This window comes from Cupressus sempervirens, chromosome 1, assembly GCF_028749045.1.
Source record: "Cupressus sempervirens isolate cs-2001-9-10 chromosome 1, ASM2874904v1, whole genome shotgun sequence".
Classification (NCBI taxonomy): domain Eukaryota; kingdom Viridiplantae; phylum Streptophyta; class Pinopsida; order Cupressales; family Cupressaceae; genus Cupressus; species Cupressus sempervirens.
This window is the reverse complement of record NC_143118.1, coordinates 184,097,299-184,112,735: the sequence shown is the minus strand read 5'-3', so window position 1 is coordinate 184,112,735 and position 15,437 is coordinate 184,097,299.

Genomic DNA, 15,437 nt, shown 5'->3' with positions numbered 1-15,437 from the left:
TTAGATCTTGCCCATCTATTTTTATTCTCTTTCTTGATAGGCTCCAAACATCTGACAACAAAGTGTTTTACCTTTTTTTAGTTGAAACATTTGAAAGGAAGCTTACCTTTATACTGCCCTTTCCCTCTTGGTAATCCTTTTGCAAACATAGCTTCCATCTCTTCTTGTTTGGCTTCTTCAACATAGAGACTCTCAAGGTCCATTCAATATTTGGAAGTTCTTTCCACCTCCTTTCCTTAATAGGGTGCAATAGGTGCAATTGAAGCTTCAAATGCATCTTCACCCTGAAATTGAGTATTGTCATAGTTGCTCAACTCAAAAATAGTTAATTTTCCTATCAAGGCATCGAGATATACCTTGACATTCTCTATCAATCTTAGTTCTTGAATAGATGAGACTCTTATGGCATACTTAGCTAGTAAGGTTCTTAGTATCTTGGTCACTGCAACATCTTCTTGTAGTGTTCCTCCAACAAATTTGATGGCTAACATTAGATCCTTTACCCTCTTTCCATATTGTTCAATGTATTCTCCCTCTTACATTCCCATCTTGTCATATTTCCCTCTTAGGCTATCAACTTTAGTCTTCTATGTGTTCTTGTCTATATCATAAATAACCTTGAGCTTTTCCCACATCTCATGAGTGGTCTCAAGATTCTTTGCATTTGCATACTCAACATATGATAGGGCACTTTCTAGAGTATCCATGATAGCCAGATGAATATCTTTGTCCTTGATCTAGTCAACATTGAGTGGAACAATGTTCAACATGTTTGGTCTCGATATGATTCTAGTACCCTTTTCCAAGAGTTATTAGATGCAGTCTCATCTTTCTGTACCATAAGATGTAGTTTTCTTTTGAAATCTTGGTGCTTATTTTTTCATCATTTTTATCTGTTACCTCGAGTTGTTAGACTCCTTCCTTTAGAGGTCCTAAGCTCTGGAAACAATTGTTGGTTTATACACATGTGAATATATTGATGGGGACGGAGGGTTAAAGGGTGAATTAGTATGTTGTAAATAACTTCAAGTTCTTTCACCTTTCTTATTTCACATTGGTTTGTTTTTAGCGATGACTATAACTCAACTGGTTAGGATTAAGCAAAAATAATGCAAAGAGAATATCACACAACATAAATATTTATCTTGTGGAAACCCATCTAGGGTGAAAATCATGGTATGTGAGTTGATCCTCACAAAGTTTGCTTTGTCTTGAAGTGTGTCCGGTCAAGAGCTTATCTTCATTAAAAGATTACAAGGACATTATTTGATTTAGGGGATAAAAACTAGTGAAAAATAAAATGTCCCCAATGCTCCAAGAATCACAATCATTACAAAATGTTCATAATTTTAACTCCAATGCAACTTGAATGGGCAAAATTGGAGTTCAAATGTAAAAGTTATGGCAGGTCAAAGTTTGGTCAAACTGAGACCAAAGGCCATAAAAAGGTGAAAAATTAATCATCTCAAAAGTGCTCAACAATGGATCTCAAATTAAAGAGTAGGTCAAAAACTTTCCAACGACGTTCATTTTGTCAAAAATAGAGATCAGATGTAGAAGTTATGACACTTTAAAAATCAAGTTAAAATATGGATTCTGATGACACCATGATGACATCACCATTACAGTGATCATGGTGACATGGCACATTGGAAATCGAATGGCAAAATATCTTGTTGAGATTCAAACTCCTAACCACCGCCAAAATAACATCCCACAAGAACTGCTAAACCACACATGCATTTTACCTAAATTTGGTGGGTAGTTAATTTTGAAGTAAAAATAACTGCGAAAGGGGAGTGAACATAATTTGGTGGGATTCAAACCCATCACCACCAGCCTCCTAAAATGAGGGCCAAAAAAGTGGTGCGTATTTTATTTAAACAATATCAAATCCCTCCTATCCTTAGGTAAATAAGGATATGGGTTAAAACTAACCCCTAAAATTGAAATAAGGCCATATTTGTAAAATGGCAAAGGGGATATTTTCGGGGATTATTTTTCCAAGGAAGATTATTTGTTTGTTTGATGGTTAAAGCCTAATTATGGCTAATTTTATGCATAAAAAGAGGCATTAGTCCTTTGAAAACCATCCAAGTGATGAAAAGGAGATTATGACTTTGGAGACTTGGTGATTATTCCTACACATTGGAGATTGATGTTGCAATTGTGCTTGAAGGGAATTATTTCAAAACACTTGTAATTGATTTTGGAGCTAATCAGATCGATCCCTCTATTGGTGCAGGACTTGGAGACGTAGTCTGACCTGTGGACGAACTTCGTTATCAGTTTTATTTTGTCTTCTATCTATCTTCTCTCTTTCTTTCAGCCATTACCTTATTATGCTTGTTCACTTAAGCATTTAATTTATGTTAATTCATGAAATAATGCTTTGAATTAACTTTATTTAATAATGTAAAGCATTCCTCTATAATAGTCCTAGATTCTAATCAGATCAAATTTGGTATCAGACCTCTTGTGTGACTAGTATTGCATATTTGAATGCTAACAAGATCCAAGATCATGAAAGGCAAAGGAAAGCTTGAGGAATACAATACTGAGATTGGAAAACGAAGGACTAATCCACCATCACAAATGGAAGATAAAGGTGGTGGCCATGTTTCTGAAGACTCGAGTATCTAGAAAACTCTTCAAAATTTGTAGACAATGGTAGAAGTTTTGGTACAGGAAAGAGAAGAAAAGATGCGAAGATGTGCAGCTTCGAAGGGCAAAGGAAAAAAGGAAGGAGGCGATCGTGATTCTCCAAACATAACTCCCTCTTCTCCTTCTTCTCCCTCTTCTCCTTCTTCCCCCTCTTCTCCTTCTTCTACCCATTCTGAATCTTCTAACATTTTTAAGGCTAGACATAAGCCTCGAATCAGGTTGGATGTAAAGTTTGACTTGCCAAAGTATTGTGGGGAGTTAAATGCCAAGAAATTAGATGATTGGATTCAACAAGTACAAGTCTACTGTAGAGTTCAAAACTTTGTAGATGATGTTGATAGAATTTAGTTAGCCACTCTTTAGTTAGGTGGTGTAGCTCTAACCTGGTGCGAGAGTAGAACTCAGGATGAAACTTTGCAACATGGTAAGTTCAATTTATCTTGGTCAAAATTTGTCAGTGCTTTAAAGAAGCAATTCTACCCCCTAGGTGATATGCAATAGTTAATGATGAACTGGCAACATTTTAGGCAAGGGAATGGTCAGTCTATCTAGGAGTACACCCATGAATTCCAAAAAAATGGCTATCGCATTAAATGTTCCATTATATACCCAATATAGTTTACTCAAGTACACAGGTGGTCTTCATTCTTACCTTAGACATTATATTTTGGTTTTGAATCCATGTAATTGGATGAAGTAAGTGTACAAGCAACACACTTAAGAGTCAAGGGGTAAGGGTACTTTCATTGATGGGGTTGAAAAGAAGCCATCTAAGTTTGAAGGTAAATCTAAAGATAAAGGGAAGGGAAAAAAGACATCTACAGTAAAGAAAGAGGGTGAAAAACCCACATGCTCACATTGCAAGAAAGAAGCGCCTGATGATTATAAGTGCTGGAAGCTGCACCTAGAAAAAAGGCCAAAGAGATATGGTGGAAATAAAGGCAAACAAAAGACTACTACTATGATTCAATAGGATCTTGGATCTGACTCTAGAGATGAGACAAAGATTGTTGCTATTGGGATCCAAGGTAAAGGAAAAGGTATATCTCTTTCTCCAGCTACAAGTTCTCCAAATATAAGTGCAAGTACAAGTAAAGAATCTTCTCCTAAGAATGATAAGCAAAGGAATGAATTATTTCATATTTGGGTTGTTATCAAACATACTAAGATTTATATTTTGTTTGATACGAGTTCTCAAGTTAATTTGATATCTGAAGAAGTTTTTAAAAAGCTTAACTTGACTACAACACCTCATCCAAAACCCTATCCTCTTGGATGGGTTTGCAATGAAGCACATTTACAAGTAACTAAGCAATGTAAATTGAGATTTGTTATCATTGCAAACTTTGTAGATGAGGTAGAAGTTGATGTAGTCCCTTTAGATATTTGTGGTCTTGTGCTTGGGAGTCCATACCTATATGATCGACAAGCTATCTTTTATAGTGGAGAGAACAAATATCATCTTTTCAAAGATAAGGTTGAATATATTGTATGAGCACATAAGATAAAGACTAATCTTGCACTAGTTAATGCTAGTTGGATGAAAAGGTTAGTCAATTCCAGTAAGAACTTTATATTAATGCTTGTAAAAGCCAAAGAAGATGAAACATCTGAGGCATTCAAGGGGTGTGATCCTAATCATAAATCTAAAATGGTCAAAGATTATTTCTGCTTATGATGACTTGTTTCAGGAACTGAAAGGGTTACCTCCTAAGAGAGAGCTTCATCATGAAATTCAGTTGCAACAGGATGTGCCACTTCCTAATATTGGCATGTACCATTTATCAGTTTTGCAAAATGAAGAAACCAAAAGGTAGGTTTAGGAGCTAGTTGAGAAATGCGTTATTCATCCAAGTACTTCTCCTTGTGGTTCACCAATTGTGTTGGTTCCAAAGAAAGATGGAACTTGGAGAATGTGCATCGATTACAGGGCTCTAAACAAGATAACGGTAAAGAATAGGTATCCTCTTCCTAGAATTGATGATTTACTTGAGCAGTTGAAACATGCAATTTATTTCACTAAGTTAGACTTGCGTAATGGATATCATCAAATTCAAATTGCACATAATGATATTTGGAAAACTACTTTCAAGACAAAATGAGGGTTATTTGAGTGGTTGGTCATGCCTTTTGGGCTTTGTAATGCACCAGCTACATTTATGAGAATCATGACTGATGTCTTTCGTCCCTTTATTGATGATTTTGTCATAATCTATTTAGATGATATCCTTGTATTTAGTAAGTCTTGGGATGATCATGTAACTCATGTAAAAAGAGTCTTGGATGTATTGAGAAAATAAAAACTTTATGTAAAGATGTCTAAATACAATTTTTCTAAGACATCATTAATGTACTTAGGCTATGTTGCAGGGGATGGTCAATTGAAAGTAGACCTTGCAAAGGTCAAATGTATTGTAAAGTGGCCTAAGCCAAGTACAGTTATAGAAGTCAGGAGCTTCTTAGGTGCAGTTCAGTACTGGAGGAAGTTCATTGCAAACTTCTCTTACATTGCATCACTATTGCATGCATTAACCAGTATGAAGGTAACTTTTCAGTGGGGAGGTCTGCAACAAAAGGCTTTTGACACTTTGAATGAAAAGTTGAGCACTGCACCAGTTCTGGCTCTACCTGATTTACACTAACCATTCAAAATTGAGACAAATGCAAGTGGGTTTGCCATGGGAGTTGTATTAATGCAAGGAGGTAAACCAGTTTGCTACCACTCTGAAACTTTTTTAGGAGTAGTAAGTAACTATCCCACTTATGATAAGGAACTTTATGCTTTGGTTCAGAGTGTTCAAAAATGGAATCACTACTTAATGGGGAAAGAAACTGTAATCCACACTGATCACCAGCCACTTCAATATTTGCAGTCACAATCTAAGTTGTAACAAAGTAGTCACTTTAGGTGGATGGGTTATCTACAATAGTTTCATTTGGTAATTAAGTATAAGAAGGGTGTCCATAACAAAGTAGCAGATATGCTCTCTAGGTCTCCTATTATGAATGCTCTGATAATCCTTCAAAATAGTTCTATGGTTCATGAAAGTTTTCAGGAACAATATGCTAATGATGAGAACTTTAAGGATATCTATGCAACTTTAATCCAAGGTAAACATGTAGAAGAGAATGATTACTGTGTGTAGGATAATTTGTTGTACCACTTGGGAAACTATGCATTCCTAAAGATGAACAAGCACATGTAATCCGGGAAGCACATACCTCTTTGATTGCAAGATATTTTGGGGTAAGTAAGACATTGGCTCAATTGCAAAAATATTGTGTATGCAAGAAACTGTCACTAAGTATATAAAAGGATGTGTAATGTATGCAACTAGCAAACCAAGTAATAGGAAATTAGGTTTGTACACATGATTACCTATACCATCTCGTCCATGGGAAATTGTGTCTATGGACTTTGTGGGGAGTTTTCCTATGTCTAGGAAGGGTCATGATTATTTGTATGTAGTGGTTGATTAGTTCAACAAAATGTGTATTTTAATGCCTTGTAAAAAGCAAATCACTACTAAACTAACAACTCATTTGTACTTTCAATTTGTATGTGTTCATTTTGGTTTACCTACTTCTATTATATCAGATCAAGATTCTTGATTCTTAGGGGAATTTTGGTCATCTTTATGGGGACTCATGGATACCAAACTAAAGAAGAGTACAACCTTCCATCCATAGACTGACGGACAAACATAGGTAGTCAATAGGACAGTTGTTCATCTACTTAGAGGTTATTGCAGTAAGCATCTTAAGATGTGGGATGAAAGTCTTCATTATGTGCAACATGCTTACAACCATGCAACACACTCTTTTACAAAGAGGTCTCCTTTTGAGACTTGCTTTGGTTACTTGCCTAAGAAGCCAATGGATTTTTCTTTTCAAAAGGACGATGTTGTAGATGGATGCCATGATGGAGAAAAGGCTTTAAAGTTCATCCAGAAGGTCCAAGCAATCCATTAGGTAGTAGAAGCACAGTTCGAGTAGAGCCAAGCAAAATACAAGGCTCACCATGATAAGCATTGTATCGATCACCATTTCCAAGTTGGTGATAGAGTTTGGTTACATATCAGCAAGGAAAGAATGCAAGGTGAAGGAAGAAAGCTCAAGCCTATCCGGTATGGTCCTTTTGAGATCTTAGAAAAGATCAGTACCAATGCTTTCTTCCTTAATCTTCCTCCATACATGCAAATTTACTCAGTTTTCAATGTTGAGAATCTGAAGTTGTATTAGTCTACAATGATCTTGGATGAAGACACAAACATTCAGGATCTTTCATTAGAGTACATGTTAGAATTATCAAAAGATGTCATCCTTGATAGGAATTTTAGGACGTCACGAAGAGGATTGGTTGAATATGTCTGAGTGGGATTGAAGGGGATGCATCCAAGCAAGGCAAGATAGATGGAGATTGGTGAAGTGAGGGAACTATACCCTCACCTACTTTCTGAATAATCAAACTTTCAGAGGTCTGAAAGCCCTTCAATGGGGAGGCTTGATCCAAAGGATAAAAATTAGTGAAAAATAAAATGTCCCCAATGCTCCAAGAATCAACATCATTACAAAGTGTTCACAATTCTAACTCCAACACAATTTGAATGGGCAAAATTGGAGTTCAGATGCAAAAGTTATGGTTGGTCAAAGTTTGTTCAAATCGAGACCAGAGGCCGTAAAAAGGTAAAAAATTAATCATCTCAAAAGTGCTCAACAATGGATCTCAAATTAAAGATCAGGTCAAAAGCTTTCCAATGACATTTGTTTCGTCGAAAACGAAGACCAGATGTAGAAGTTATGACACTTTAAAAATCAGGTTAAAATATGGATTCTGATGACACCATGATGACATCATCATTACAATTAGCATGGTGATGTGGCACATTGGAAATAGGATGGCAAAAATATCTTGTTGAGATTCAAACTTCTAACCACCACCAAAATAACATCCCACAAGAACTGGTAAACCACACACGCATTTTACCTAAATTTGGAGGGTAGTTAGTTTTGAAGTAAAAAATAACTCCGAAAGGGGAGCGAATGTAATTCGGTGGGATTTGAACCCATCACCACCCGCCTCCTAAAATGAGGGCTGACCACAATAGAAGCGGTGCATATTTTATTTAAATAATATCAAATCTCGCCTATCCTTAGCTAAATAAGGATAGGGGTTAAAACTAACCACTAAAATTGAAATAAGGCCATATTTGTGAAATGACAAAGGGGATATTTTCAAGGATTATTTTCCCAAGGAATATTATTTATTTGTTTGATGGTTAAAGCCTAATTATGGCTAATTTTATGTATAAAAAGAGGCATTAGCCCTTTGAAAACCTCTACATGATGAGAAGGAGATTATGACTTTGGAAACTTGGTGATTATTCTTGCACATTGGAGATTGATGCTACAATTGTGCTTAAAGAGAATTATTTCAAAACACTTAAAATTGATTTTGGAGCTAATCGGATCCGTCCTTCTATTGGAGCAGGACACAGAGACATAGTCCGACCCTCGGACGAACTTCGTTATCAATTGTGTTTTGTCTTCTATCTCTCCTCTCTCTTTCTTTCAATCATTACCTTATTATGCTTGTTCACTTAAGCATTTAATTTATGTTAATTCATGAAATAATGCTTTGAATTAACTTTATGTAATTATGTAAAGCATTCCTCTTTAATAGTCCTAGATCCTAATAAGATCACTATCAAGTGCCCACTTAGTTAAGGGATTTAATAAAGACCTGTGAGAGTCCAGCCTTACTTAGAGTAACCCAGTTACAGGACTTTGGAACACAAACTAATGTGTCACCTTATTAAGGGACTTGAATACAAAGAACTTGTTAAAGTTTTCCCTCAATGGGACTTGTTATTGAAGTGATTATAAAACAACAAAGATTTTGATCTAAAAAAATTAGCTACTATATTAGTTGGACACGAATCACTTGGATACACTTGGAACTATTTTTACCTTGCTCTGGTCTTTCTTTTTCTTTGCAACTCAGACAAAGCCCCTTTGGTGCTCTACTCAACTAGCTTCAACACTCTTATTCACAATATTGTTTGACTCATTGCCTCACACCAACATAGTTTTCTTCACACTAAGTTTTTGCTTCTTCTTCTCCTACCTCTTCTTGAGATTACAGTTATCTTAGCTATGTGGCTTCTTACTTTTACATGATTTAATCTAAGTTGTTCTTTCAAACACAAAGTATTCTATATGATCCTTGACTATTCAAATCTAAACCCTAAATCAAGAATTCAAAATTTGTATTCTCTAGTCGTGTCTAGCTTGAATCCTTGTCTTTTTCAACACTATTCTTGTCAGATATACTTTGTAAGAATAGAAGTCATGAATGTTCTAAGACTTTGATAGATTTCTCTATTAGAGAGAATTTGAATTTGAATACTTTCATTTGTCTTTGATGTAAAAGTACTATTTTTATTGAATGTAATGTCAGGTGTGATCCACCTACTTTGTGATGTGGAAGTCACATATATCTTGCCTATGCACTTCACCCGGCTAGCGTGACCCATCCTTTCTTCACATTTGTTATTCATGCAAACTTGTCTTCTTGCTTGATAACGCCCTTCATATCGATACATACTTAACATGGCTTGTCTAAGAATGATTGCCCTTTTTTGTTGCCTCAACTTGGCTTGTCCTTCTTACTTCTCTGATCACACATGTTAATTGGAGTCACAAATATGTGCCCATTAAGCTTTGTTGGTCATGGAATTATAATGGTCTATGTTCTACCTTCACCGTGACATCAGTGACAACTAGATCATAATTGGTCACATCGATACCTTCATCAGTCTAGTCCCTTGGACTTTTGATAGTTATCCTAACACTAATTAGGTTCTTACAATCTAGAACAATGCAAATAACCAAGTTCATTTTGAGGTATATTTAATACACTATACATTTCAACATTCAATGCATAAGTTAACATCTTCATATACAATAGGCTTTATCAGTTTAGACTGGAAAAGTTATATTGACTCATGGAAGACCACTTTCAAGTTTATATTTTGCCTTGACTTCAATCTAGTTGCATGTTTTTCCAAGAAGTAATATGAGATTCCACTATCATCCATCAAGTTTGAGTATTGAGGTGCAATTCTTTTAAGCTAAGAAGTTTTTTTCTGGCTTTGGTATATTATTGTTGAGTATTGTCTCCTAATTGATAGTCTTACACTTGTTTCTTGTTATAGCTAAAGAGTCATTCACATTGCACACAATCCAATCGAGCATCAAGGAACAAAACACATTAAGATGCACATGCCTTTCATCTGATATCTTATTCACAGTGACCTCTCCTTAGAGTACTTTTCAACCATATTTTTTTTATTACCTCATTAAATTCAACCATGATTAATGTTGGTTGAAATAAGTTGTCCTTGGAGTCTTATTGAGTCATCCTTCACATTTTTACATTTCTTTTTCAGAGAGTAGCTTTTTCCCATGATATTTTCTCTCTTTTTTCTTTGGTTGTGAGTGTTTATTTATTTGTACACAAGCACTTCATTAGACTTGGTTATCAAGTATTTTTTTGCTTTTTTACATAAATGATTAAGGACAACAATAAGGGACCTACAAAATACCTTAGACCCTTATGTAATATAGACATTCTCATAAATATTCTTAATTATACATACAAGTAGCAAGTAATAGCCTTGGGATGAAATAGAGCTACATATTTCGTGATGATCTAGGACAAACTATAATATGCTAATGTTGTATTTTAAATATAACATAAACATAAATGTCAATGGGCCCTTGGTCTATTGGTGAAGATGAAGGGCTCACAAAGAGCCCACCAAGAATCAAGTCTTGTTGAGTGCAAGGCTCCGACACCATAACCCCGGGTGATTTTGATGGCTTGGATGCCCCTTAGTCCTTGGCTCTAAGCCGAGGAGGTTTTAGGCATGTGTGGGCCTGTATCAGGTTCCTAAATCTTCAAGTGGTGGCCTTCACTGGTTGGTAGCTCGTAGACCTCATGCCTCACTGGGCTGCCTCACAGGTTTGAATCGTCAATCAAAAAAATATAACAAATAATTGCAAATAAATATTTTCTCTAATATTTAGAAAAGAACGATGAATTTGGTAGAATAGATACCCTCAATCCTTGACTCTGAGTCAAAGAGGTTCAACCTAAAGATCGTGCTCTTTCATAAGATAGCTAAAACAATTTTATGAATGAAACAAACCTTAATAAAAAAAATCAAATTTCAAAATGAAAGATTCATTACTACTTATACAAAAGTTTACAACAAAAATTCAATTTAAAAAAATTCACAAATGAAAATTGATTCCTAATAATACAAAATAAAAAGTAAGTACATTTGGGATCATGTAAGCCCACTTAACACCGTTCCCATGTTTGATATTACATTGGAACCACACTATACAACTGATTGTAAAGAACAAGGAAGGAACAAGTGCATGGGCCAAAACACTTTTCCACAATCCGAATGGTCAAAAACTAAAGGGAGTGTGTAAAGGATGAACAATTTTAAATTGATCGTGCATTGTAATGGTAATGATGAAAGTTTGTGTTCTTAGCTTGTTCCTTTCAAATCATCCTTAGCACCTACGTAATTATGAATAGAAATTAGAAGATGTTAAAAATGTGAAGAGTTGAAAAAGGAGAAAAACATTTCTTTATTAGTAAAGCTATTACAATTTGAACAAGGGGTGCATGCACCAAAGTTCTTGCCTTCATGTTTTAATGGTTGGTTGAAGTAGCTTTTGCAATGATCTCTATCTTGTTAACGCCTCTGTGTTTTATTGATGGAAACTTATGGCTCAAGATTAGTTTTTTGTGTTTAGTGAGAACTAATGGAAAATGTCGAAGTGTCTTTTAAAATGGAAACATTCATAACATTTTTCTGTATATATACAACTAAGCTAGTGTTGATATCAAGGATGCCTATGGCCCATGGGATATAATGTTATATGAAGAGAGAACTAAAAGAGAGAATGATATGTTATTATAAGGACAAGTAAATGTACAGTAATAGAGAGAGTTGAAGAGAATTTAAAAATATTAATAATTTTATTATTTTAAAAAATATATAAATAACAATAAAAATTATATTATATGACTGAAATATTTAATTAAAAAAATTTGTTGAATACTTAAATCAAAGTACCGAAATATGTAGTAAGCTTGAGGGGTAGTATTAATGGTATAAAAAAAATTTGAGCAAAATTGTAAAATAGTAGAAGATAATAAATGTGTTTAAAATAAGAATATATTTAATTCTATATTTGATTAAAATATCTATATTTGAATAACATTTTACAAATTACAAAAATAAGCATCAATGTAAAATTAGTAATAAATATATTTAAAATAAGAAATATAAAACATTGAAGTTTATATTTGAACTTGGTAAGGAAAATGATTAGACATATTTGTGAGGTAGAAGATAAAAATGATTGTTTTTTTTTAAGTTTATCCATTTGTCACAAATGTTGAAAAAATAAAGTCTAATGCATTCATTAATACATAATACAGGTGTTATAAAAATGATTGTTTTTTTAAAGTCTATCAACTTGTCACAAATGTAGAAAAGATAAAGTTGCAATTAATGCATTCATTAATAGAGGTGTTAGAAAAATATTTGTATTTTTGTTAAAAAAAATTAAATTTTTTCATTGCCTTTTTCATCATGAGCTAATAATTTTTTTTTAAAATTGTATTTTTCAATTCCACAAAACATGCAAATTAATTTAGCATTTGCAAACATTACAATATCTTGAAATTTTTAGATTATGCAACTAATATGGAACCTCATGATTCCATTAGTTTCTTACCTTTGGCAGACACTAAAAATGAGTTTGTGCAGCATTCTTTCTTTTCCACAAATTAAATAATTGAAAGTTGGGAACCGAAAAACCGAATTGCCTAGACAATTGTATTCTGATTTAACATTTGTGGGCTTCCTTTGCCCCCACTGAAAATATGGATTACCTAAGGATTACTCACCTACTTTAAGTCAGATTACTCACCTACTTTAAGTCAGCCCTTGGCTAAAGAGCCGAATATATCCACCTGAATTGACAGTTTATATAATTAATTAATTAATTTTGAAGTCAAAGATCAGTATAATTTTAAAATTAATTAATAAATTACATAAACTGTCAAATCGGGTGCAAATTTTCTGATGTATAGTGAAGTCAAAATGATATACCGTTGAATGAGTCTCGGGAATGGAGAGTTAAAGACCAAGAGGATGATATGCCGGACGGACATAGGAGGCCAGATGGGATGCAGGATGGCATAAGGATGGGGCATCCAGGCAGTCGATCCTACTGCCTGGGTAGCCGTTGCCAAGAGTTGGTAGGTCAAGTTAGAGATGCGATAAGAAAAGATTATTTTGGAGTGCCCAACAGTTGTGGAATTTTTGAGCCCTTTTTGGTCTTTGATTAATTTGGCGTGCACTTGTTATCTGTACTTGTCCGTCAGGCGAGGGAAAACAGAAGAAATGGAGGATTACAGATCTCGGTCATATGGGGTCGACCCAGGGGCGTCCAAGGGTTACAGCTCTAATGGAGGAGGCGGGCAGATTCAACCTTATTTTACTTAGCAGCAGCCAGGGATTTCTTATGCTTACAGTCAGCCCCCTGCGTACACGGATGGCCCTGGAGCGTATCACAGCTACAAGATTGGTAGTTACGATGGCGCAGTGGCTAAGAATCAGTCATCTTCTTCCTCTTCCTCCAAATCTTGGGGAATCAATGATGCTGAAGTGAAGAGGAAGAAAAGGGTGGCCAGCTACAAGGTCTACACTGTTAAGGGCAAGGTAAAGGGTTCCTTCAGGAAGGGATTTCGTTGGCTCAAGGACAAGTACACTAAAACCGTCCACGGCTGGTGGTAAGATCAATCCTGCTTAAGAAAAATAGCTTTGAATGCTAGGCACCGCACCTCATTCCCGCTCCCTTTATTGTTTTTGGGTTTCTTAGATTCATAAGAGATCAATGTCACAGGAGACCCCAAGGGAAATAATGGGTGCCTTGTAGATTTTCATTATGTTGTATCCTAAAATGAAGACTCTAATGTTTATTGGGTCTCAGCTTTTTCAAATGGAACAATTCTATTTTGAATGTGAATAAATATGTGCTCCTTGTTTGCTTGCTGATTTGGGTGTTCTTGCTTGATCTTGGCACCCAAAAATCCGTTGTTTTTAATGACTTTTTCTTCTTACTTCGTAGACATAGAACGTTGTTTTCAACTCTCTAATTTCTCTTGTTTTTCTTTTGTTTTTGACATTGTCACATATCTTGGATTTTAGCAGCTATTTTAATGCAGTTGTCATAGATTTCGTTAACTATAGAAGCTTGATAATCCACATATATGTACCCACTCCCAGCAAAAAGGTACATCCTCCTCTATATACTGAAAATGTCTGTTAGGTTTGGCAATATTCGGTGTCATAACATCTTTTCGTTGTATGCTTTCTTCACTTCACTTGGTGTTTCTGTTTTGTTAGAAAGCTTCTTGAAATGCATCTATTAAGTAATTGCGGCATGTAAACCCCCTTTGATTTAATGTCAAGTCTGATCTCATCTCTAAAATGACATTAAGGTGGAATCCTATGTGATTACTCTCGCCTTTCCCTTGTTTGGTTCGTAATAATAGTTTCTGAATTATCGTATGAATATGAATGCTCGTAAGGAGTGGAATATTAAAGGATCAAAGTATCAGTATCAGTTGGCTCAGATGCTTGTTTGATCTATATTGTTGACTATCAAAACATATAAGATCCATTATATTTACTCATTAATCATTATTCATCTGGACAAGATCGAGATTTGAATTAGAACATTGGTAGGCACAATGATTAAACAATAAGACCAATAAACCACAATTGGACTCCCCGAAGAGTTGTGAGGCAATCACCTTCTTCACAAGAGAATTTATTACCAAGGCCCCACGTTTATTACTTTTTGATGTATGCCAGAGGGAGAAAGAAGTAGCAATAAGGGGTAGATATCTGTAAATCTGGAAACTTTTATCGAATTTCATTGAGATGGATTGTCTATCATTGGCATTGCAGGTTCCCAAATTGTAAATTTTGTTGTTGTTGTGTTTGGCTATTACAAAACAATTGTAGAATTTGAGCAGTTTTTATATGTTCTACCCGTGTATATTATATCTTATTAATTAATTCAAATTTTTATCTATAAACATCAGAAGATACTTGAAAGAAAGCACATGAAAAATATCTACATGACAAATGTGAAATTTTATTGCATTTCTTAAAGGAAAGGCAAGGTTATTAGTGGCACAACTGAGGACGGGATCTCATCACCTCAGGTGCAAGACGAGAAGATGGAAGAGGCCCAAAGAGAATGGGAAGCAGAGAATGTGCATATTTTGCAGGACTGGAGAGGTTGAAACAGAATGGCATTTTCTCTTAGAATGTACGGCATACAACAACATCCGATCTCTCTACGATATCATCTTGAAGTGGACAACATGCATAGCTTATTTGAAGGGGATAAGATAAAGCAAACTGCTAGTTTTTCTGGTTAAGATACATACCAAAAGATTCAAAATGGAAAAGAATTTAGAAACTATCTAGTGCGGTTGTTCTTTGGTCCCTTAGACTGCTCTGGTCTCGTGGATGTCATTAAAAAACAATCATTCATTCATTCATTACTACATTTTGGATTAGGGAAATATAAAGCATTTACCAGTGAGATAATTCAAGTCAATCTAGAATGCTCTGGCCATTTTTTATGTAGGAGTTGTCAAGGAA